This window comes from Oryctolagus cuniculus, chromosome 3, assembly GCF_964237555.1.
Source record: "Oryctolagus cuniculus chromosome 3, mOryCun1.1, whole genome shotgun sequence".
NCBI classification, from domain to species: Eukaryota; Metazoa; Chordata; class Mammalia; order Lagomorpha; family Leporidae; genus Oryctolagus; species Oryctolagus cuniculus.
In genome coordinates, this window is record NC_091434.1 from 57,450,691 (window position 1) to 57,474,175 (window position 23,485).

At 38.8% G+C, this 23,485-nt stretch overlaps 1 protein-coding gene across 3 annotated transcripts in view; it reads right to left on the reverse strand.

Annotated features, from left to right (window-relative positions):
- The window catches only part of NUP35 (nucleoporin 35), a 429,947-nt gene that overhangs the window by 351,696 nt on the left and 54,766 nt on the right, over positions 1 to 23,485 (reverse strand). For all 3 annotated transcript variants that reach the window (XR_007920340.2, XR_007920339.2, XR_011387210.1), the window contains exon 10: positions 18,249 to 18,379. The gene's annotated coding sequence lies outside the window, so the exon portion shown is untranslated. The remainder of the gene's footprint in view (positions 1 to 18,248; positions 18,380 to 23,485) is intronic.

Consider the following 23,485-nt stretch of genomic DNA (forward strand, 5'->3'; position numbering starts at 1 on the left):
AGGAGCATGGGAAACAGATCTAAATTGGAATCAAACTCTACTTACAATATGGCTTTTAAGGTAGTGCCCTAACCATACTAAGTCCCAATGTTTTTGCCTGTAAAATGGGAATAATTATACCTAGCTTACTTGATGGACAGTAACAGTTTCTTCCAAAATGCCTTGCAAATGGCAGTTTCTCAATGGCGTAGAGCTTGAAAGGATCCACAAAGAAGGAAGACTTGAAATCTGGATGCAGAATTGTAAGGCACTCTGAATGAGGAGACTATAACCACAGTCTCACAGACCACTTGATAATGGCATAGCCCGAGTGACTTTATATCAGGAACAGTGGGAAGTAAACTGCAATATGCAAGACTAGGGGGCTGCTTTTTAAAAGATTTTCAATATTAGTCTGAATTTTAACATTTCCAGTAGTGCTTAAATATCAGTTTCCATAAAATCACCTTTATTGCTTTGAAAAAATGCTGATTCCCATACTCAAAGACCAGAGATTTGATTCAACAGATGTCAGATGCACTTTTAACAAATATCCCAAGTGATCATGATGCAGCAGTTTGTATATCATGCATCATTTTTGAAAAGTAAGAACTAGCCAAGGTTTTCTTTATGGGATAAATAACATGGAAACAAGAAGTCATGATTTAAGAACAGTCTTCCTGCTCTGCCCAGAGTCAATTCAGAATACAGAGGAAAAAATAGGGTATTATGTTAATCTATTTATGCAATTATTTAGTACTGGACAAAGAAAGTTGAAGTCAAAACAGAACACCAGTGGTGGATATGAGGCACATTTCTATCAAAAAACAAAAGCACTCTGATTAATTTGGAAAATAAAAGCAATTTTAAAATCCCACATAGGGTCGGCACTGTGGCATAATGGTAAAGCTGCTGCCTGCAGTGCCGGCATCCCATATGGGCACCAGTTGGAGTCCCAGTTGATCCACTACCAATCCACCTCTCTGCTATAGCCTGGGAAAGCAGTGGAAGATGGTCCAAGTCCTTGAGCCTCTGTACTTGCATGGGAAACCTGGAAGAAGCTCCTGGCTCCTGGCTCCTGGCTCCTGGCTTCAGGTTGGCTCAGCTCTAGCTGTTATGGCCATCTGGGGAGTGAACCAGCAGATAAAAGACCTCTCTCTGCCTCTGCCTCTCTGTAACTCTTTCAAAAAAATAAATAAATCTAAAAAAAAAAAAAAAAAAAACAAAAAAAAAAAAAAAACAAATTATGATGAATGGAATAAAAGAAATCAGTGAGTTAATAATATATAAGGAAAGGATGATAGAGTACCATTTCCATGATGTATAGTTTTAGTGGTGCTGCCTGGTGGAAATAAATATTCATAAGGAATACTAGAAGTCTTAGTATTAGTCTTGAGGGAAGATAAAAGACCAGTCAAAAAAGAATTAAACATCAACCACAAAAAGGAAATTTTGAAGTTCTACAACTGCATAATTTCTTCATGGAAATAGGAAAAATAAGAAAAACAGAGGGTCACAGAAAAAGAAAAATCAGATAAGGAGAATGACAAGCAATTTAAAGACTGAATGAAACCTAAAATGAAACCTAAAACCTACAAAAGACATTAATGAATAAATTCAGAGAATGAAATGTTGTGATACAATGAGATAATAAAAGGCTGGTAATTCTCTGATGCACTGTCTGAATAGAAGTAACACTGACTCAGTCATGCATGCAGCAGTTCAGTAATCACCTACTCTAGAGTACATATGCTATGCTACTCACTCAGCGAGATACCAAGGATCCACAGTTAAATAAAATAGTACCTGACATAAAGAAGCTCTTTTGAATTTCTTAAAGTTCTCTTTAAAAACTATGCCACTTTGTTAAAATTGTACTTGAATACTTGCTAATGGCTATTATGGGAAACAAGAGACAAGGGCAATCCACATTGCTGACTCTCAAACATACCTCCTATAAAAAGGAAAAACACTGGAGCCAGTGCTGTGGTGCAGAAGGTTTAAATCCCGGCCTACAGTCCTGGCATCCCACATGGGTATCAGTTGGAGTCCCAGCTGCACCACTTCCAATACAGCTCCCTGCTATGGCCTGGGAAAACAGTAGAAGATGGCCTAAGTGCTTGGGCCCCTGCACCCTCATGGGAGACTAGGAAGAAGCACCTGGCTCCTGGCTTCAGATCGGCGCAGTGCCAGTCGTAGCAGTCATTTGGGGAGTGAACCAACAGAAGAGAGACCTTTCTCTCTGTCTCTCTCTCTGTCTATAACTTTGTCAAATAAAAAATAATAAATAAATAAATAAATAAATAAATGTCTAGGGAGAATTAGTTTCCTCGGCTTTTCTAGCTACTAAAGGCTGCCTGCATTTCTTGGTTCATGGCCCCCTCTTCCATCTTCTAAATCCAGTAGTGCAGTCTCTTCAACGTTATCTCTGAATCTGACCCCTTACAATCAGACTGAGGCCACCCAAGAATTCAGAAGAATCTGTCTCAAGATTTTAATCTGACCACATTTACAAAATCCCTTGTGCTAAGTAAAGTACCATAGTCCTATGTTCCAATGACTAGCACATGGACATATTTGGGGGACATTATTCTCCCCACCACACTGAGGTTTAACTTTATAACCACTTTATAAACTTTTTCACAAACACTTCTAGAAGATGGGATTTTTAGCATAACTTTTCTGAAGTTGGTTGCATATGGACAGTATAATATCTAGAAACCTAAAGATAGCAAGTTCCTAGCATATGCAATATATCAAAAACAGGAAAGCAGTCCAGTTAAAAGAGCCAAGAATATCCTATTAGTTGTAGGCTTCATACATATAATTAGTAAATACATTTATATTATCACTACCAATACAATAACAACTAAATATCAAGGAAATATGCTTCAGCAAAATTCTCACAGAGAGAATTAGAGGAAATCTACAAGACTTATATATGTTAAAACCTATTTATAAAGACCTGAACCTAGAATCTAATTCCTTTGTCTTTTTTCATATTTATTTATTTATTTGACATGTAGGGTTATAGACAAAGAGAGAGACAGACAGAAAAAAGGATCTTCCATCTACTGGTTCACTTCCCAAATGGCTGCAGCAACCAGAGCTGGGCCAACCCAAAGCCAGGAACCAGGAGCCTTCTCTGGGTCTCCCACATGGGTGCAGGGGCCCAGGCACTTGGGCCATCTTCCACTGATTTCCAAGGCCATAGCAGAGAGCTAGATCAGAAGAGGAACAGCTGGGACATGAATCAGCACCTATATGGGACCCAGCGCCACAGGCAGAGGCTTAGCCCACTATGCCACAGCACCAGCCTCCTAATTCCCTTTTACATGTAAACACAAAGTATTTTTTGCACTCTTTCTTGCATCCACCATATATATGGCATCCTGCAATCAGAGAAGAAATATATGTGTCTTATCCAGAACTTCACCAAGAAATATCCATCATTTTCAAAAACAATGCCATCTTCAGTCACACTTCTTCAAGGTATCTGGCATAGCAGTATAATACAATCCACATTATTAGCCATTATATCCAACATATTGATGAATTATTAGGTCTTCTAGTATACTTGTTTTCATAGATTTACATACTGTATGGAATACACATATTATTTTAAATTATTTTATATTAGAATTAGGACATTATATTAATTTTCTTATTTTGTGCATTCGGGTAGATTAAATTATCAGAGAATTCCGTGTTATGATACTAAAGGAGGAATAATAAAATATTTATTATATAAAGGGAGACTTGAGACTGCGCTGGATTTTCAGTACTGTGATTAGAATCAATCCTAATTCTGCCATTGATTGTATGTGACCCTTCAAAATTATAGATGTTCCTAATTGTAATCTCCTAATAACTATGAAATTTTGCTGCCACTAAACTTCAAATATCTTAGTTGTTCGCTTCATTATATTCCAAGTCTAATGCTCCGCAGTTTTTGTTCCTCTACTAGAGCCCAAGGATATTTATAACATTAAATTATTTTGTTACACTAGTAATAAAGGGTAACAAATTAGATCTTGATTTCTAAAAATAGAAAAAGTGAAATGATGTCAGTTACCTAGAAAATTTTAAGAAGAATGTGGCTTGTGCAAAAAGTGCATTTAATCTCAATAAGATAATGATGTGCCCATCAAAATGAGTTAGAAAGTTAGTATATATCTTCAAAGAAAAGTATTGTTTTCCTAAAATATGAATTAATATTGCATATCACCATGTTCAAATTTAGAAAAAATAATTTCCATGTCCTAGAGAATTCTTGGTGTATATATCCAGTTTTTGGAGGAAAGTATAATTCCTTTAAAAGAAGATATATAGAAAACATACACATGGCCGGCACCGTGGCTCACTAGGCTAATCCTCCGCCTTGCGGCACCGGCACCCTGGGTTCTAGTCCCGGTCGGGGCGCCGGATTCTGTCCCGGTTGCCCCTCTTCCAGGCCAGCTCTCTGCTATGGCCCAGAAGTGCAGTGGAGGATGGCCCAAGTGCTTGGGCCCTGCACCCCATGGGAGACCAGGAGAAGCACCTGGCTCCTGCCTTGGGATAAGCGCGGTGCGCCGGCCGCAGCGTGCTGGCCATGGCGGCCATTGGAAGGTGAACCAGCAGCAAAAGGAAGACCTTTCTCTCTGTCTCTCTCTCTCTCACTGTCCACTCTGCCTATCAAAAAAAAAAAAAAAAAAAAAAAGAAAAAGAAATAAAAACATACACATAATCTTAATGTAAGCAGGCTTCCATGAAATCTATTTCTCCTTATCAACCAAATGTAATGCAGAAGATTTGAATAACGGTATAGATATTTACTGTAATTCTCCTGATAGGTACAGTACAAGGTAACTTTTAGATAACACATTACAAAGAAAATTGCCTAAAATTCCTCTTGAAATTCCTACCTCCTCCCAAACTCACATGTATGGCTGTTGTTAACTTTTCTTCATCAATCCCTGTATATACAAATTATGACCCTTCTTAACAGCCTCTTGTGATAAGAGTTTTGCACTCCAGGATAACTATTTTGCTTAAGATACTGGCTCACCAAGAATTTTGCCAGGGTACCCACCTAACCCCTTGAAGAAGAGCACATTGCTTTCTTCCCCTCCCCCCACAGAGTTGCCAGGCAACTAGCAGGGAGGAAATGCCATCTTAATAAGGCAAGTTAAGAGGCTGCTGAGGCCTGAACATGACTGGTGGACTTTACTGGAGGAATAATTATGGTCCCTACTCTCTTTGAGTCTGGCCTGGAGGGTTGGCAGGAAGCAGGGTGCCCACTTACACTTGTAAAGCACTTCCTTCCTCTCAATTATTGAAAGGGACTCAACTTGCGCAGGTAAAGCACTGACCAACTTCTATCAGGGGCCAGTGCTGTGATGCAGCGGGTTAACACCCTGGCCTGAAGCACCGGCATCCCATATGGGCACCGGCTCTAGTCCCGGCTGCTCCTCTTCCCATTCGGCTCTCTGCTATGGCCTGGGAAAGCAGTAGAAGATGGCCCAAGTCCTTGGGCCCCTGCACCCACGTGGAAGACCAGGAAGAAGCTCCTGGCTCCTGGCTTCAGATCAGTGCAGCTCCAGCCGTTGCGGCCAATTGGGGAGTGAACCATCATATGGAAGATCTCTCTCTCTCTCTGCCTCTCTTCTCTGTGTAACTCTGACTTTCAAATAAATAAATAAAAAAAGAAAATCTTAAAAAAAAAAAAAAAAAAAAAAAAAAACTTCCATCAGGCAGGCAGCCGGCTCTGTGAACACCACAGTTTTCTCAATTGACAGGGCAGGCTTGCAGGGCTGAGTGGATCCCCTGTTCATTCTGTGGGAATTTCGTGACTGTACGATAGGGCATGGGGTGTGGCTGGGTCTTTGGGCAATCACTGTCTGGCTTCAGAGGCTCAGAGTTCTCCAAGTGCCTAGGGTAGATCATCGCTGAGGGTTTTGTGCTAATACTGAGGAGCACACAGTTCCTTTGTGCAGTTCATTTACCTGCATGAATGGGATGCATAGCCTCTATGGGATAACCCTAGGCAGTTAGTTCACCCTGGTAGAAAGGGGCTGGGGTTATGATCACATCACAACAGCTGACATCATCATATCCTCCCCATTACTGACTACAGAGATCTATCATGCCCAACATGGATGTCACTCTGAACACTTGCCCACTCTTGAGGCCTGGCCAGATTTCACTGGCCCCACCCAGCAAACACCTCTAGATAGCTGCTGAAAGAGTACTCTACAAAGACAAAGAAGCATATTTCAAAGATAAAAGCCCTCAGAAAAGAAAAAAAATGAGTGTCTCCACAAATGCCTAAAAATAAACATAAAAATACAAGAAATATGAACAAGGAAGACAACACGACTCCCTGAAAGGCAAACAACATTTCAATATTAGAATGTGAAGATGAAAAGACTGATGAAATGACCGAAAAGGAATTTAAAAGAATGATCATAAGATTACTCAGAAACAGAGAAGCAAATACATCAGCTAAAGAAATGAGTACATATGGATGATAAATTCTTCTGGGAGAAAGACATAGAAGAGAAATCAAAGTAAAATATTAGACATGAAGAACTCAATATGTCAAATACATTTTGAGATTCAATCACTGTTTACAGCCCTTGTCTCTACTGTTGAGGAACACTGTTTTTTCCATCTTAATATTTGCTGAACTCTTTACATAATGTAGTGTTAATCTTATGAGTATAAAACAAACTGAAAGCAGATCATTGTAAAAAGAATAAGGAAAGAAGGAGGAAGGGTGGGAGCATAGGCAGGAGTGAGGGGATGATGGGATAGGCAGGAGTGAGGGGATGATGGGAAGTATCACTATGCTCCTAAATCTGTATATACATGAAATTTGTTCACCTTAAAAAAAGGTTTTTAAAAGCCTATTGGCTGGCGCTGCAGCTCACTTGGCTAACCCTCCACCTGCAGTGCCGACACCCCGGGTTCTAGTCCCGGTTGGGGCACCAGTTCTGTCCTGGTCGCTCTTCTTCCAATCCAGCTCTCTGCTGTGGCCCAGGAAGGCAGTGGAGGATGGCCCAAGTGCTTGGGCTCCTGCACCCGCATGGGAGACCAGGAGGAAGCACCTGGCTCCTGGCTTCAGATCAGCACAGCACGCTGGCCATAGTGGCCATTTGGGGGGTGAACCAATGGAGGGAAGACCTTTTTCTCTCTCTCTCTCTCTCTCTCACTGTCTAAATCTACCTGTCAAAAAAAAAAAAAAAGAAAGAAAGAAAGAAAGAAATCCTATCAACAACAACAACAAAAAAGTCAAAAAATACAGTGGAGAGCCTTAACCAGACTCTAGTGAGGCAGAAGAAAGAATATCTGAGCTAGAACACAAATATTTGGCAACATCAGTCAAAAAGCAAGAAGAAGAAATTATAAACACTGAAAATGATGTCCAAGATTTTGGGACACTATCAAACAAGCAAACAAAATGTCTTAGAAGTTCTTGAAGGTGTGGAAAGAGAGAATGCATTAGAAGACCTATTCAGTGAAATAATAGCAGAAAACTAGGAATAGGAAACTAGGAATAGCAGAAAGATGGGAATATCCAGGTACAGGAAACACAAAGAACTGATAAACAGACATGACAAAATCTTCACCATAACACATTATAGTCAAACTTTCAAAAATAAAACATAAAGAAAAGATACTAAAATGTACACAACAGAAACACCAGATTACCTTTAAAAGACCTTCAGTTAGACTGACAGTTCTCTTCAAGACCCTGCAGGTTAGGGGAGAATGGAGAGACACAGACCAAGTACTAAAAGTAAAAACTGTCAACTCAGAATACTATACCGAGAAAAGGTCTCATTTATAAATATGAAATAAAGATCTTCCAAAGCATGAGAAATTGAATTTGTCACCACTCATCCCGCCTTACAAATGATACTTAAAGATGTGCTACACACAGAAACAGAGAGAGTAAGCATCAGGAAAGAATTTGAAAGTAGAAAATCTCCTAAAGATATAGCCCAGGTACTAAGAGAGAACAACTGCCAGCCCAGAATATTATATCCTGCAAAGCTATCATTTGTGAATGAAGGTGAAATAAAGACTTTTCATAACAAACAGAAATTGAAAGAATTTGTTGCCACTTGTCCAGCCCTGCAAAAGATGCTTAAAGATGTGTTACACACAGAAACAAAGAAACACGGTCATCAATATGAAAGAAGGTAAAGGAAGGAAACCAAGGAAGGAAAGCTCACAGCAAAAGATCACAGGGAATTCAAAGCATATATTAGAACTTATCTTTGGCAAATGGCAGGGCAAAGTTACCACTTATCATTAGTCACATTGAACGTGAATGGCCTGAACTGTCCAGTTAAAAGACACCGTTTGGCTGATTGGGTTAAAAAACAAAACCCATCTATTTGCTGCTTACAAGAAACACATCTTTCCAACAAAGATCCATACAGACTGAAAGTGAAAGGCTGGAAAAAGATATACCATGCCAACAGAAATGAAAAAAGAGCAGGCGTAGCCATCTTAATATCAGACACCATAAACTTTACCACAAAAACCATTAAGAGAGACAAAGAGGGACACTACATAATGATTAAGGGATCAATTCAACAGGAAGATATAACAATTATCAATGTATATGCACCTAACTACAGGGCACCGGTTTATCTAAAAGATTTGTTAACGGACTTAAAGGGAGACTTAGACCCCAATACAATAGTACTGGGGGACTTCAATACTCCACTCTCAGAAATAGACAGATCAATAGGACAGAAGATCAATAAGGATACAGTAGATTTAAATGACACTATAGCCCAAATGGATCTAACAGATATATACAGAACTTTCAATCCTACAGCTAAAGATTATACATTCTTCTCAGCAGTACATGGAACCTTCTCTAGGATTGACCACATACTAGGCCATAAAGCAAGTCTCAGCAAATTCAAAAGAATTAGAATCATACCATGCAGCTTCTCAGACCATAAAGGAATGAAGTTGGAAATGAACAACTCAGGAATCCCTAGAGCATACGCAAACACATGGAGATTGAACAACATGCTCCTGAATGAACAATGGGTCATAGAAGAAATCAAAAGAGAAATCAAAAACTTTCTGGAAGTAAATGAGGATAACAGCACAACATACCAAAACTTATGGGACGCAGCAAAAGCAGTGTTAAGAGGAAAGTTTATATCAATAGGTGCCTACATCAAGAAATTGGAAAGGCACCAAATAGATGAGCTTTCTATTCACCTCAAGGATCTAGAAAACTTACAGCAAACCAGACCCAAATCTAGTAGGAGAAGAGAAATAATTAAAATCAGAGAAGAAATCAACAGGATTGAATCAAGAAAAACATTACAAAAAATCAGCCAAACGAGGAGCTGGTTTTTTGAAAAAATAAACAAAATTGACACCCCATTGGCCCAACTAACTAAAAAAAGAAGAGAAAAGACCCAAATCAATAAAATCAGAGATGAAAAAGGAAACGTAACAACAGACACCACAGAAATAAAAAGAATCATCAGAAATTACTACAAGGACTTGTATGCCAGCAAACAGGGAAACCTATCAGAAATGGATAGATTCCTGGACACATGCAACCTACCTAAATTGAACCAGGAAGACATCGAAAACCTAAACAGACCCATAACTGAGACAGAAATTGAAACAGTAATAAAGGCCCTCCCAACAAAGAAAAGCCCAGCACCAGATGGATTCACTGCTGAATTCTACCAGACATTTAAAGAAGAACTAACTCCAATTCTTCTCAAACTATTCAGAACAATTGAAGAAGAGGGAATCCTCCCAAATTCTTTCTATGAAGCCAGCATCACCTTAATCCCTAAGCCGGAAAAAGATGCAGCACTGAAAGAGAATTACAGACCAATATCCCTGATGAACATAGATGCAAAAATCCTCAATAAAATTCTCGCCAATAGAATGCAACAACACATCAGAAAGATCATCCACCCAGACCAAGTGGGATTTATCCCTGGTATGCAGGGATGGTTTAATGTGCGCAAGACAATCAATGTGATACACCACATTAACAGACTGCAGAAGAAAAACCATATGATTCTCTCAATAGATGCCGAGAAAGCATTTGATAAAATACAACACCCGTTCATGATGAAAACTCTAAGCAAACTGGGTTTGGAAGGAACATTCATCAATACAATCAAAGCAATCTATGAAAAACCCACAGCCAACATCCTATTGAATGGGGAAAAGTTGGAAGCATTTCCACTGAGATCTGGGACCAGACAGGGATGTCCACTCTCACCACTGCTATTCAATATAGTTCTGGAGGTTCTAGCCAGAGCTATTAGGCAAGAAAAAGAAATTAAAGGGATACAAATTGGGAAGGAAGAACTCAAACTATCCCTCTTTGCAGATGACATGATTCTTTATTTAGGGGACCCAAAGAACTCTACCAAGAGACTATTGGAACTCATAGAAGAGTTTGGCAAAGTAGCAGGGTATAAAATCAATGCACAAAAATCAACAGCCTTTGTATACACAGACAATGCCATGGCTGAGGAAGAAATTCTAAGATCAATCCCATTCACAATAGCTACAAAAACAATCAAATACCTTGGAATAAACTTAACCAAGGACGTTAAAGATCTCTACGATGAAAATTACAAAACCTTAAAGAAAGAAATAGAAGAGGATACCAAGAAATGGAAAAATCTTCCATGCTCATGGATTGGAAGAATCAATATCATCAAAATGTCCATTCTCCCAAAAGCAATTTATAGATTCAATGCAATACCAATCAAGATACCGAAGACCTTCTTCTCAGATCTGGAAAAATTGGTGCTGAAATTTATATGGAGGCACAAGAGACCTCGAATAGCTAAAGCAATCTTGTACAACAAAAACAAAGCCGGAGGCATCACAATACCAGATTTCAGGACATACTACAGGGCAGTTGTAATCAAAACAGCATGGTACTGGTACAGAAACAGAAGGATAGACCAATGGAACAGAATTGAAATACCAGAAATCAACCCAAACATCTACAGCCAACTTATATTTGATCAAGGATCTAAAACTAATTCCTTGAGCAAGGACAGTCTATTCAATAAATGGTGCTGGGAAAACTGGATTTCCACGTGCAGAAGCATGAAGCAAGACCCCTACCTTACACCTTACACAAAAATCCACTCAACATGGATTAAAGACCTAAATCTACGACCTGACACCATCAAGTTACTAGAGAACATTGGAGAAACCCTTCAAGATATTGGCACAGGCAAAGAGTTTCTGGAAAAGACCCGGGAGGCACAGGCAGTCAAAGCCAAAATTAACTATTGGGATTGCATCAAATTGAGAAGTTTCTGTACTGCAAAAGAAACAGTCAGGAGAGTGAAGAGACAACCGACAGAATGGGAAAAAATATTTGCAAACTATGCAACAGATAAAGGGTTAATAACCAGAATCTACAAAGAGATCAAGAAACTCCACAAAAACAAAACCAACAACCCAATTAAGAGATGGGCCAAGGACCTCAATAGACATTTTTCAAAAGAGGAAATCCAAATGGCCAACAGGCACATGAAAAAATGTTCAAGGTCATTAGCAATCAGGGAAATGCAAATCAAAACCACAATGAGGTTCCACCTCACCCCGGTTAGAATGGCTCACATTCAGAAATCTACCAACAACAGATGCTGGCGAGGATGTGGGGAAAAAGGGACACTAACCCACTGTTGGTGGGAATGCAAACTGGTCAAGCCACTATGGAAATCAGTCTGGAGATTCCTCAGAAACCTGAAGATAACCCTACCATTCGACCCAGCCATCCCACTCCTTGGAATTTACCCAAAGGAATTTAAATTGGCAAACAAAAAAGCGGTCTGCACCCTAATGTTTATTGCAGCACAATTCACAATAGCTAAGACCTGGAACCAACCTAAATGCCCATCAACGGTAGACTGGATAAAGAAATTATGGGATATGTACTCTTTAGAATACTATACTGCAGTAAGAAACAATGAAATCCAGTCATTTGCAACAAAATGGAGGAATCTGGAACACATCATGCTGAGTGAAATAAGCCAGTCCCAAAGGGACAAATACCATATGTTCTCCCTGATCGGTGACAACTGACTGAACACCAAAAAGGAAACTTGTTGAAGTGAAAGGGACACTATGGGAAACGGTGACTTGATCAGCATAGCCCTGACTGTTAATGAACAACTTAATACATTATCCCTCTTAGTAGTTTTTTTGTCTGTTCTACTTAATATGACTGATTTAATTCTGTAATTAATACACAGTTATTCTTAAGTGTTGAAATTTAACTGAAATGTGATCCCTGTTAAACATAAGAGTAGGAATAAGAGAGGGAAGAGATATATAATTTGGGACATGCTCAAGCTGACTTGCCCCAAATGGTAGAGTTAGAAACATACCAGGGGACTCCAATTTAATCCCATCAAGGTGGCATGTACCAATGCCATCTCACTAGTCCAAGTGATCAATTTCAGTTCGCAATTGATCATAATGAAAGGACTAAGAGTCAAAGGGAGCACATAAGCAAGTCTAGTACCTGCTAACACTAACCGATAGAATAAATAAAGGGGAGAGTGATCCAACATGGGAAGTGAGATACTCAGCAGACTCATAGAATGGCAGATGCCCTAAATAGCACTCTGGCCTCAGAATCAGCCCTAAAGGCATTCAGATCTGGCTGAAAAGCCCATGAGAGTATTTCAGGCATGGAAAGCCAAGACATTCTGGCAAAAGATCTCTGTGAGTGAGATCTCAGTGGAAAGAACAGGTCTTCAAAGAAGGAGGTACCTTTCTCTGAAGGGAGGAGAGAACCTCCACTTTGACTATGACCTTGTCTAAACAAGATAAGAGTCGGAGAACTCAAGGGGCTTCCATAGCCTTGGAAACTCATGACTGGAGCATAGGGAGATTACTGATGCCATAGACAGGAGTGTCAATTGGTAAAGTCAACAACAGGAGTCACTGTGCACTTACTCCTCATGTAGGATCTCTGTCCTTAATGTGCTGTGCATTGAGATTTAATGCTATAACGAGTACTCAAATAATATATTTCACTTCGTGTTTCTATGGGGGTGCAAACTGTTGAAATCTTTACTTAATGCATACTAAACTGATCCTCTGTAAAAAAAAAAAAAAAAAAAAAAAAAAAAAAGAAAAGAAAAGAAAAGAAACTATCAACTCCCAACTTGACTCTCACTGGGATTAAACATGACAATAGGTCTGATCTGATTTCATCATCATTAAAAAAAATCATCTATTATTTTTCACTTTATGTTTCTGTGTGGGAGCAAACTGTTGAAATCCTTACTTAATGTATACTAAGCTGATCTTCTGTATATTAAGATAATCGAAAATGAATCTTGATGTGAATGGAAGGGGAGAGGGAGTGGGAAAGGGGAGGGTTGTGGGTGGGAGGGACGGTATGGGGGGGAAGCCATAGTAATCCATTATTCGTACTTTGGAAACGTATATTCATTAAATAAAAGTTAAAAAAAAAAAAAAAAGAAAAGAAAATCTCCTAGTAAAAATACAAAGGAAATCCAAAACAAATAAGAATATTTAGGGAAAAATAGGAGGACCAAGTCTTTAGTTATCAATAATAACTCTGAATGTAAATGGCCTAAATTCTCCCATTAATAGATACTGTGGCTGAAAAGATGAAAAAAGAAGACCCAGTTATTTGCTGCCTTTAAGAAACACACTTCAATAATAAATATACAAACAAACTGAAAGGGAAAGAATGGAAAAAAGATATTTCATGTTAACAGAAAGCAAAAGCAAGTGCCCACGTGGGAGACCCAGATGGAGTTTCAGGATCCTGGCTCTGGCCTAGTCTAGATCCAGCCATTGCAGTCATTTGGGGAGTCAAACAGCAGATGGAAGATCTCACCCTCTTACTGTAACTGTTTCAAATAAATCAATCAATCTGCAAAAAAAAAAAAAAAAAAAAAAAAAAAGACTGAATCAGCAGTGGAAGTGAAGTTTGGGGCAGAGCTGAAATACTACGCATCTCTGTATACCCTCCTCCCCCTTCTGGTTTTTGGTTTTTTATTTTTTTTTTTTTTTGAAAATTAGGAAGTATCATTTCATCTGGTGCATGATGGGCAGTGGTGTGCCAGGCCTGCAGTTATGTTGTATATTTCTAGTCTGTGCAGCACCAGTAGCTGCAACTGTACAAAATAGGTGGGGTTTGGGTTGTATGAGTCAGTTGCAATCTTCATTTCCTATTCATTCCTATTCTGCCTGTATCAGAGAAATTTCCAGTCTGGTGGGAGTAGAAAGGAAGAAAAAAGTTTTCATGACAGAGCTGCTAGAGAAACTGTTAAAGAGATTAGTGTATGTAGTGTATGTAAAAGGGAGTCATGTGATAACAGGAAAACAATGGGAAAAAGACCTTCACAGCATTTCAAGTTATCTTCCAGGCTTCTCCTCTCATCACAAGTCCAGAGACCTTGTGGGTTCCAGGACCCCATGGCACTCTCAGTGAGCTTGCTCTGGGATTTGTTTCTCCATATTCAAGTGCTAAAGCATTCAGGGGCTTCAGCTGCTGTTCAAATGGGCCCGGTGAAGGTTCCTGCTGGCAGCAGATCTTAACGTTAGTGTCTATGTGATGGTTTTGCAGGTGCTCAAAAAACAAAGAGTTATGGGGTCATGGCGACTCAGGTTGCACTTTCAAAATAAGTCCTAGGAGGCCAGGCAGAGTGTCCAGCAGGGTTGGAGCTCCTGATGGGACAATGCCTAGAAAAGCAAAAGGAGTTAAATCCACAGCAGAGATAGCGCATAAAGGTTGAGGTGAAAAGTGATGTGATTTCCCCAGTGATGTGAAGAGCCTTTGGGGGAAAATTGCAAGCACCATGCAATGCAAGCCTTGGAAAGCAACAGAGAAATTTTCCTCTAAAATCATGAATAAGGCAAGGATGCCACCCCAGATACCACCCCCTGTTCTATAAAAGGATGACCTTGGATTTTATTAATTGAAGCTGTCTACCATGAAGTTGCCCATACTCCCATCTGACTATGTACTTTCCATTTGCCTAAAATATCTTGCTTTCCTGCTCATCTCTATTTCTCCTCATTGAATTCTTTCACACATGAAGACAAGAACTTGGACCAAGTCTAGCCAGGAATTCTCCCACATTTCTGCTTTGTTCCTGATTCACATTATAAAACTAACAGTGGCAAGTAACACTCACGCTGCAGCCTGAATATTTGTTGCCTTGAATTCTCCTCTGCCAAAAAAAAGGCCCACCATCTTTAAGTTCAGTTTTCCACAAAGTCTCTGGTCATGGATACAATGAAGATAGGTTCTTAGCCAGCACATAAAAAAAGAGTAGTCTCTACTCTAATTCCAAATAGGTTTCCATCCGAGACCTTATCAGCATGGCCTTTATTGTCCATTTTTATCAGCATTCTGAGCTTTAATGCCACACCAGAAACACCCATAATGCTCTGCTTACAGTATTCTAAACTTTCTCTAGTCTGTTTCTCCAACAATTCCAAAGGCTCCTCCACATCTTCAGATATAGCTAATATAACGACCTCATTCCTTGGCACCAATTTTCTGTATTAGCTTTTTGTCATAACAAATGCCCAAGACAAGCTACTTATGAAGGAAGGTTTATTAGGGCTCACAGTTTTGGAGGTTTACAGTTTGAGACCACTTGATTCTCACTGGTTCAGCTGCCTCATGAGGCCAGAGGATGGCAATGACAAGTGTGGAGTGTGGAGAAAGAAATCACATGACAAGGCAGAAAGGGAAGACAGAGAGAGACAGACAGCTGACTTAGGCTTATATAACCAACTTTCTCCCAAGAATTATCTTCTCAGAGTAGCTCCCAAAGTCTTAAGGATCTCCCACTAGGCCCACCTTTTTTTTTTTTTTTTTTTTTTTTTTTTAATTTGACAGGTAGAGTTATAGACAGTGAGAGAGAGAAAGAAAGGTCTTCCTTCCATTGGTTCACCCCTCAAATGGCCCCCACGGCCAGAGTTGCGCTGATCCGAAGCCTGGTCTCCCATGCTGGTGCAGGGGTCCAAGCACCTGCACCATCCTCCACTGCCATCTCAGGTCACAGCAGAGAGCTGGACTGAAAGAAGAGCAGCTGGGACTAGAATTGACAACCACATGGGATACTGGCACTGAAGGCAGAGTATTAACCAAGTGAGCCACAGCGCAGGCCCCCAAGCTCACCTTCTAAATGTTATAATTGGTTCAAGTTTCCACTGTCTTTAGTATTGTTAAGTTAAACTTTGAGATCTAATGTCTGTATAAGTGGGGACGTCAAATTATGTTCAAACTTCAGCAATATCTGTGTGATCTTATGTGACACTTATGTATTCAGTGTTCTTACCTTGAGTTACAGTTGCTGTGTAATTGACTACCCTCTAAAACTTAGTAGTTTAAAACAACCACTTGCTACATAACAAAATCTTGTGAATGAGTAACACAGGGAAGGCTTGGCTGTATAGGTGCCCTGCTTCACATGACATGGAATGGGTGGTTGTTCTGATACTCAGCTAGAAGCTCTACAGCTGGTGCTCAATGGTCTGACAACCCGTTCACATGCTTGGTTTCTTGGCTGTGTTCAAGTCCTTCTCGCACTTCTTGTAGTCCCCTACACTTCGTGTAGTTTCAAGCCATCTCTCCCACAAGATAATAGATTTGGGTTTCAAGAGATCAGGGTCAAGGAGCCAGCATTATGGCACAGCAAGTTAAGCTGCCACTTGTGATGCTGGCTAGCATCCCGTATCAGTTTGTTGGTTCAAGGCCTGGCTGCTCTGCTTTTGATCCAGTTTCTGCTAATGTGCTAAGGAAAAGAGCAAATGATGGCCTAAGTGCTTGGGCCCCTAGCACCCACATGGGAGATCTGAATGAAGTTCAGGGCTCCTGGATTTGGCCTGGCCCAGACCTGGTTGTTATGGCCATTTGACAAGTAAATCAATAAATGGAAGATTTTTGTCTCTCCCTCTCTCGTTCTATCAGTCTACCTTTCAAACAAATAATTTAAAGAAAAAAAAAAAGAACAATAAGAGATCAGGTGAAAGTTGCCAGTCTTATTGAAAACTAACTAAAGCATAGCATCATTTCCACTGTACTACATTGGTTAAAAAAAAAAAAAAAAAAATCACAGGACTGATCATGAAGGGTGTAGAGGCTACCTTCTCCCTGTTCCATCCAGGAGGGGATAGTCATTTTATGACCCAGCCTGGGGTTCCCTCTGTGGTTTACCATTGTAGTTACTTGAAATATATATATATCCTTTTCAGGGGAAAAAAACATTCATAGGGAAAGAGAAACAGATCCCACTTTTCAAAAAAAGGAATGTTAAAAATTTGTAGCCATCTTCATATACATCTTTTGAAATTAGGCCAATAGCAAATATATTAACTAACCTAGCTTACTACTTAATAATAATGATTAATGATTAATGTTTAATGGGTTCCTAGTAAATGCCAGGTATGGTTCTAATTAATGTATACATATTAATTCATTTAACCTAGTAATCCTATGAATGATTATCATTATCACTATTTTATAATGATGAAAATGAGGCACAAAAAAGGCTACGTAACTTGCTCAAGGTTAACAGCAGGTTAACAGGTTAACAGGATTTGAAAATAGTCTGAGTCCAAAACTCATGCTTCTAACGTTGAGTTTTCATAAAATTTCTAGTCTACTAACTTTAACCAGCACTTTTTAATTAACCAGTTACTAGTACAGTTAATATGAACTGTATACATTATTGGACTGTTTATTGAACATTGACTTCACAGTATGAGTTTTATAGTTAGATAACCACTTTGGAAACCCATTCAAAACTATGTCACAGGGATCACATTCATTTCAAATTATTATCTTTTAATGAACTAGCTAAAAAATAAGAGTAGAAATAATTTTATTCGATTTATGTACATACCTGTAATTAATTTCCAAAACCAGATCTGTTATAGTATCCACATCTTTCCTTCTTTAGCATTCAGAAGTCTTACAAACTCGTTAAGAACTTCAACTACAATTAGTTTTCTACATCAAGTAGAAATTCTGACCCCTCTAGAAGCCTGTCTAGCCTGAAGCGTCTGCAAAACATTTACCTAGTCTACTCTACTTCACCGGTTGCTGTACGGATGGGAAATGTATTGCCAAGTACTTGAGGTTTAAAGGGTAATTCAGATTTAAAACTAACTTTCTAATTTATGAGAATGTCTTCACACCCTAAGTCACAGAGCTATTGCCAATCAACTAATAGGAAATGAGAGAAACAGAGACTCACCATTCCCATACTACCAGAACATGAAAGTATCCTGCAGTATTATGAACAGAAGAGAGGAAGAAGTATTCTAAGTGCCTGTCACTTAATTTCCGTTGGATGTTTGAGATACAGATGAGCTAGAAAACACAAAGCTGAAAAACAAAACATGAAAACACAATGTCATCTAGCTCAAGATTTATTCATAACCATGAACTTTCCCTTTAGTTTGAATTAGATTAATAAAGTTATATTTCAAAACATAATAGGTCAGGGGCCAGGGTTTTAGAGCAGTGGGTAAAGCCACAGCTAACGAAGCCAGTATCCCACCTCAGAGTACCTGTTCAAATCCCCATTGCACAGCTTCTTATCCAGGTTCCTGCTAATGTGCCTAGGAAGGCAACATAAGATGGCCCAAGCGCTTGAGCCCCGTCACTCATATGGGAGACTACGATACAATTACTGGTTCCTGGCTTCAAAAAGGCCCAGACCTGGCTGATGTGACCATTTGAGGAGCAAACCAGTGGCAGAAAGATCTCTTGTGTCTCTTCCTCTCTCTGTTGCTCTGCCTTTCAAATAAATAAATCTTAAAAAAAAAAAAAAGTTAAAATTTATCTCTACAAATCACAATGTAATGGAATGCATTCATTCTTTCCATTACTCTTTCTTCACAGTATAGAAAACAATGGGAATGAATACTCAAAAGGGTTATGTGACTAAAGGAAGAATATGGTAAACTCTGAGTAAACAGAAGTAAAGTAAAAACAGTGGGAGAAGATAATAAGTAAATCAATCATCTTGAATCTCAGACAAAAAAATAAAAGCCCCATGTCTATTTCTGCCCATTCTCCAGAACCTAGCATAATGAGCAGGACATAATAAACAAACATTAGGCAAATGAATGATCAAGACTTTTAATCAAGATCAAGCAACAAAGGAAGGCAAGAAGGGTAAGGGCTCTCTAAATAAATTGATAACATTACATAAACACTTGATTTACCTTTTGGAGGAAAGGCAAAAAACATTTCTGTTTTTTAACTGTATATTTTCAAGTTACAAATTACTATATTTTTAGTCAATAATGGGTTCTTTGTAGAACCTTAGTTCCTAAATATACTCCTACATTTCTACACACCAATACTAAAAAATACCATTAGGAACAAACATTATGGTTCCCATATGCAAAAATATATCTGTTCTTGTGTGGCTGCCCACACACACTCCTACATCTTCTCATGCTGGGCAAGGTCAGTTAATAGGGGGCCCTAAAGCCATAGCTTCACTACATACCTTCCCATTAGGAATCCATTTCAACTTTGTGACATTCCCATATGAATAATTTTCAAATTTCAATGAAAGTCTCGAAAAATAATTTATCATAAGGATGACTGGGTAAAATGGATAAATTTGGCCTATTATCAAACACATATCTGAGTACAAGCTGATGTTACCATTTATATTTGAGTTGAAACTATCTCACATGAATTCAGGTCTGATTAGTATTGGAAGTGGAAGTGTGTATGTCTTTGTAAAACGAAAGACTAGTTCAAGGCAACAGAATAAACACACACTTGTGCTTCACCCACTTCCTTTTAGCCAACCTAATTAATGGCAGGAAAGGAATAAAAGATTAAAGGAGTAACTGGTATCAACAAATTTTAACAAACTGCAAGCTCACAAGCAGATGCAAGTACAGACAGATATTAATAGCAGAACATACAAACACATGGACCTCAAAGAAACTGGAAGTCATTTTTCAAAGCAGAAACTTGGTGTACACATTACTTATTTCCTCTCAGTTCCAAATCCACTCTTCTTTACCCTACTTTGTGATGATGCTGGAACTGGCTTTGCAGACTATATTTCTCTTTTTCATTTAGTTTGGTAACCAAACTCTACCAACAGAGGGTGCAGGTGGAGCAACGTAAGGGGAGAAGAAAAAGAACTGTTTGCAATGCAGTTGGACTGAAATCAAAATTGAACAGGATAATGACAATGGATATAAACAAATGAGAAGATTCATTTAAAATTGGAAGAGTGTAATTAGAGCCAGAAAACAGCAAAAAGCAAGCTGCCAAATTTCTTAAGAAAATATCAGAAAAGGAACCACTGTAAAGTTTTAACAACGTCACTGAAACTTACCGTTCCTAAAAGTTCAGGAAAATTAATTTCACATAAAAATGAGCAAAAGCCAAGTATTGAGTTCAAATACCCTCGAAAAGATGAAAACTGTAACCTTTTACTGGAGCTCAAAGATACCAAGAAAATGACACTAGCATGGAAGAGTAACATAAAACAGAATTACAAAACTAAGAAATGAGAAACAATTTAAAAAAAATTGATGAAGAAAATCAGTTCAAAATAAAGACTAAAAGGACACAGGATGAACAAATACAAGAAACAAAGCCTTAAAGGGAGTAAAAAGGAATATTGAAAAATTTAGTATGAAAAAGATAAAAATTATTTCTTAGTTTCTCCTACTTTCCATTAATTTTTCTCTTTCCTACTGAAGTGGACAAGATTATATACCCCAAAAATGTTCAAGACATATGGTTTGGATGCAGCTTGTTCCCTAATAATCCATGTATTAGAAACTTGGTCCCCTGTGTGGTGGTATTATGTAGTGGAAAGACCTTAAAGAGATAACTGGGTAAGATTGGGCACTGCCCTTGGAAAAAAAATGATGTAGTTCCTGTGGAATCATGGTTAGTTTAAGAAAGCACTGTCATAAAAGAGCAACACCAGCCCTACCCACCTGTCTTTCATCATGATCCTGCTGATGACATCCCCCATGGTGTAATGGAGCCAGAAAGGCACTCTATAGTGCCAATGCATGTTATTTGCACTTTCAGCCTCCAAAACTGCAAGTTAAATAAAGCTCTTTTCTTTATACATTACCTAGTCTCAGGTATTTCATACACCAATGGAAAACAGGCTAGTACCGTGCTTTACATCTTAAAATTTAAATAATAAAATGCATTTCTTGGATTACCATTCTTTTCTGTGCTCCCAAGCACTCCCGTATTGTCCAAACATTAGCAACCAACTTATCAACTTCAAATACTACCTTTTTTAAAATTTTTCAAAACACAGGTATTTACCTAGACTCTATTTATCCTTTTGTCAAGAGAACAAATTTATGTAAGAAAAATAATTTTTCCTAAAATCAACCCACTACTCTTTATTGAAGTTTAGTAGAAAATTAATTATATTCCTATGGAAGTTAATAACACTAACGAATTATAAAACAATGTGGAAATAAATGTATGCAGCAGTGGTGCAGAGATATATTGGAGCGAATGTGTAGACCATCTTTTTTAAGCATGTATTTAAGAGAAAATGATGGAAGCAGTTATTTGCTACAGCAGTTAAGCCAGTGCTTAGGATGTTCACACCCCACATCAAAGTCCCTAGGTTTGAGTTCTAGTTAGCCTTCCAATCTGGTCAATCTAGTTCCTGCTAATGTGCACTTTGGAAGACAGATGCCTCAGGTTCTTGTGTCCCTGCCACCCGTAAAGGAGATACCAGGCTCCTGACTTAAGATTGGTACAGCTCTGTCACACACACTTAGGGGAGTGAACCAGGGGATGGAAGATCTCTCTTTGTCTCAATGCCTTTCAAATATATATTAAAAAAAATAAATAAAAGGGAGGGGCTGGCTCCATGGCACAATAGGTTAATTCTCTGCATGCAATGCTGGCATCACATATGGGCGCTGGTTCTAGTCCCAGCTGCTCCTCTTCCAATCCAGCTCTCTGCTGTGGCCTGGAAAGCAACAGAACATGGCCCAAGTCCTTGGGCCCCTGCACCCACGTGGGAGACCAGAAAAAAGCTCCTAGCTTCGGATCGGCGCAGTTCCAGCCGTTGCAGCCATCTGGAGAGTGAACCAAAGGAAGGAAGACCTTTCTCTCTGTCTCTTCCTCTCACTGTCTGTAACTCTACCTCTCAAATAAATAAATAAAAATCTTAAAAAAAAATAAAATGGAGAAAATTATGAATATCAAAAGATAGTCAAAAAAAATCCTACATATGAATAATATGGGTTTCTGAAAATGAAGGCTACAGAACAAGCATAAAAAAAGAAAACAATTATTTGAAGCTGTATAAAAATCTTCTGGATCAGTATTCTTAGAAACAATATTAAAGATTCTTATCAACTGCACGGTGTATCTGAGAATACTGACCCAGAATAACAAATACCAAGACACATTCTAGTTAAATTTTTTTAAATATTTTATGCATAACAAACACCAAGATATATTCTAGTAAAACTACTAAATTTTAAGTTTAAAAATATTTTTTGTGGCCAGCGCCATGGCTCAATAGGCTAATCCTCTGCCTTGCAGCGCCGGCACACCGGTTCTAGTCCCGGTTGGGGCACCGGATTCTATCCCGGTTGCCCCTCTTCCAGGCCAGCTCTCTGCTATGGCTCGGGAGTGCAGTGGAGGATGGCCCAAGTCCTTGGGCTCTGCACCCGCATGGGAGGCCAGGAGAAGCACCTGGCTCCTGGCTTCGGATCAGCGCGGTGCGCTGGCCGCAGCGCGCCAGCCGTGGCGGCCATTGGAGGGTGAACCAACGGCAAAAGGAAGACCTTTCTCTCTGTCTCTCTCTCTCACTGTCCACTCTGCCTGTCACAAAAAAATAAATAAGGAAAAAAAGACTGACTTATAAGAAAAACTAGATCATCAGATGTTTCGACAGTAAAATTACAAGTGACAAGAAAATGAAGCAATGTATTTAACACACTCAAGCATACACAGATCAGAACTTTACATTAAACAACACGATTTTCCAGTATAAAGAACAAAAACATAAGTCACATGTAATAATTCAGAAAATTCAGATTTCAAGCTTTTGCTAATGTAAGACAGATTTCAACCAAAGTGAATGAGGAGCTTACATAAGTAAGCACACTAAATAGTTATTTGCATAAATGACAGAAAAAGTTAAAAGAAAGAATACAGTACTGTAACAGCAAAATGCCCAGATAACATAGATACACTACAACAATAACAAAAATGGGTTGGGGGAAACAGGAATGGGGAGAATAGAAGCAAAAAAAAAAAAAAAAGCTTATAACCATTCTCAAAAATCCTATCAATAGATGCAGTTGTTATTCTTAATATAGGGAGAACCTACAGACCTTTGTGTATGAAAAATGAGAATTGAATTACTAATAATCGGACAAATTTTGTAATTACCTATGTCATAAAAAAGTTAGACTTCCATTCTTATAACAAATGCATATACATAAGAACTTC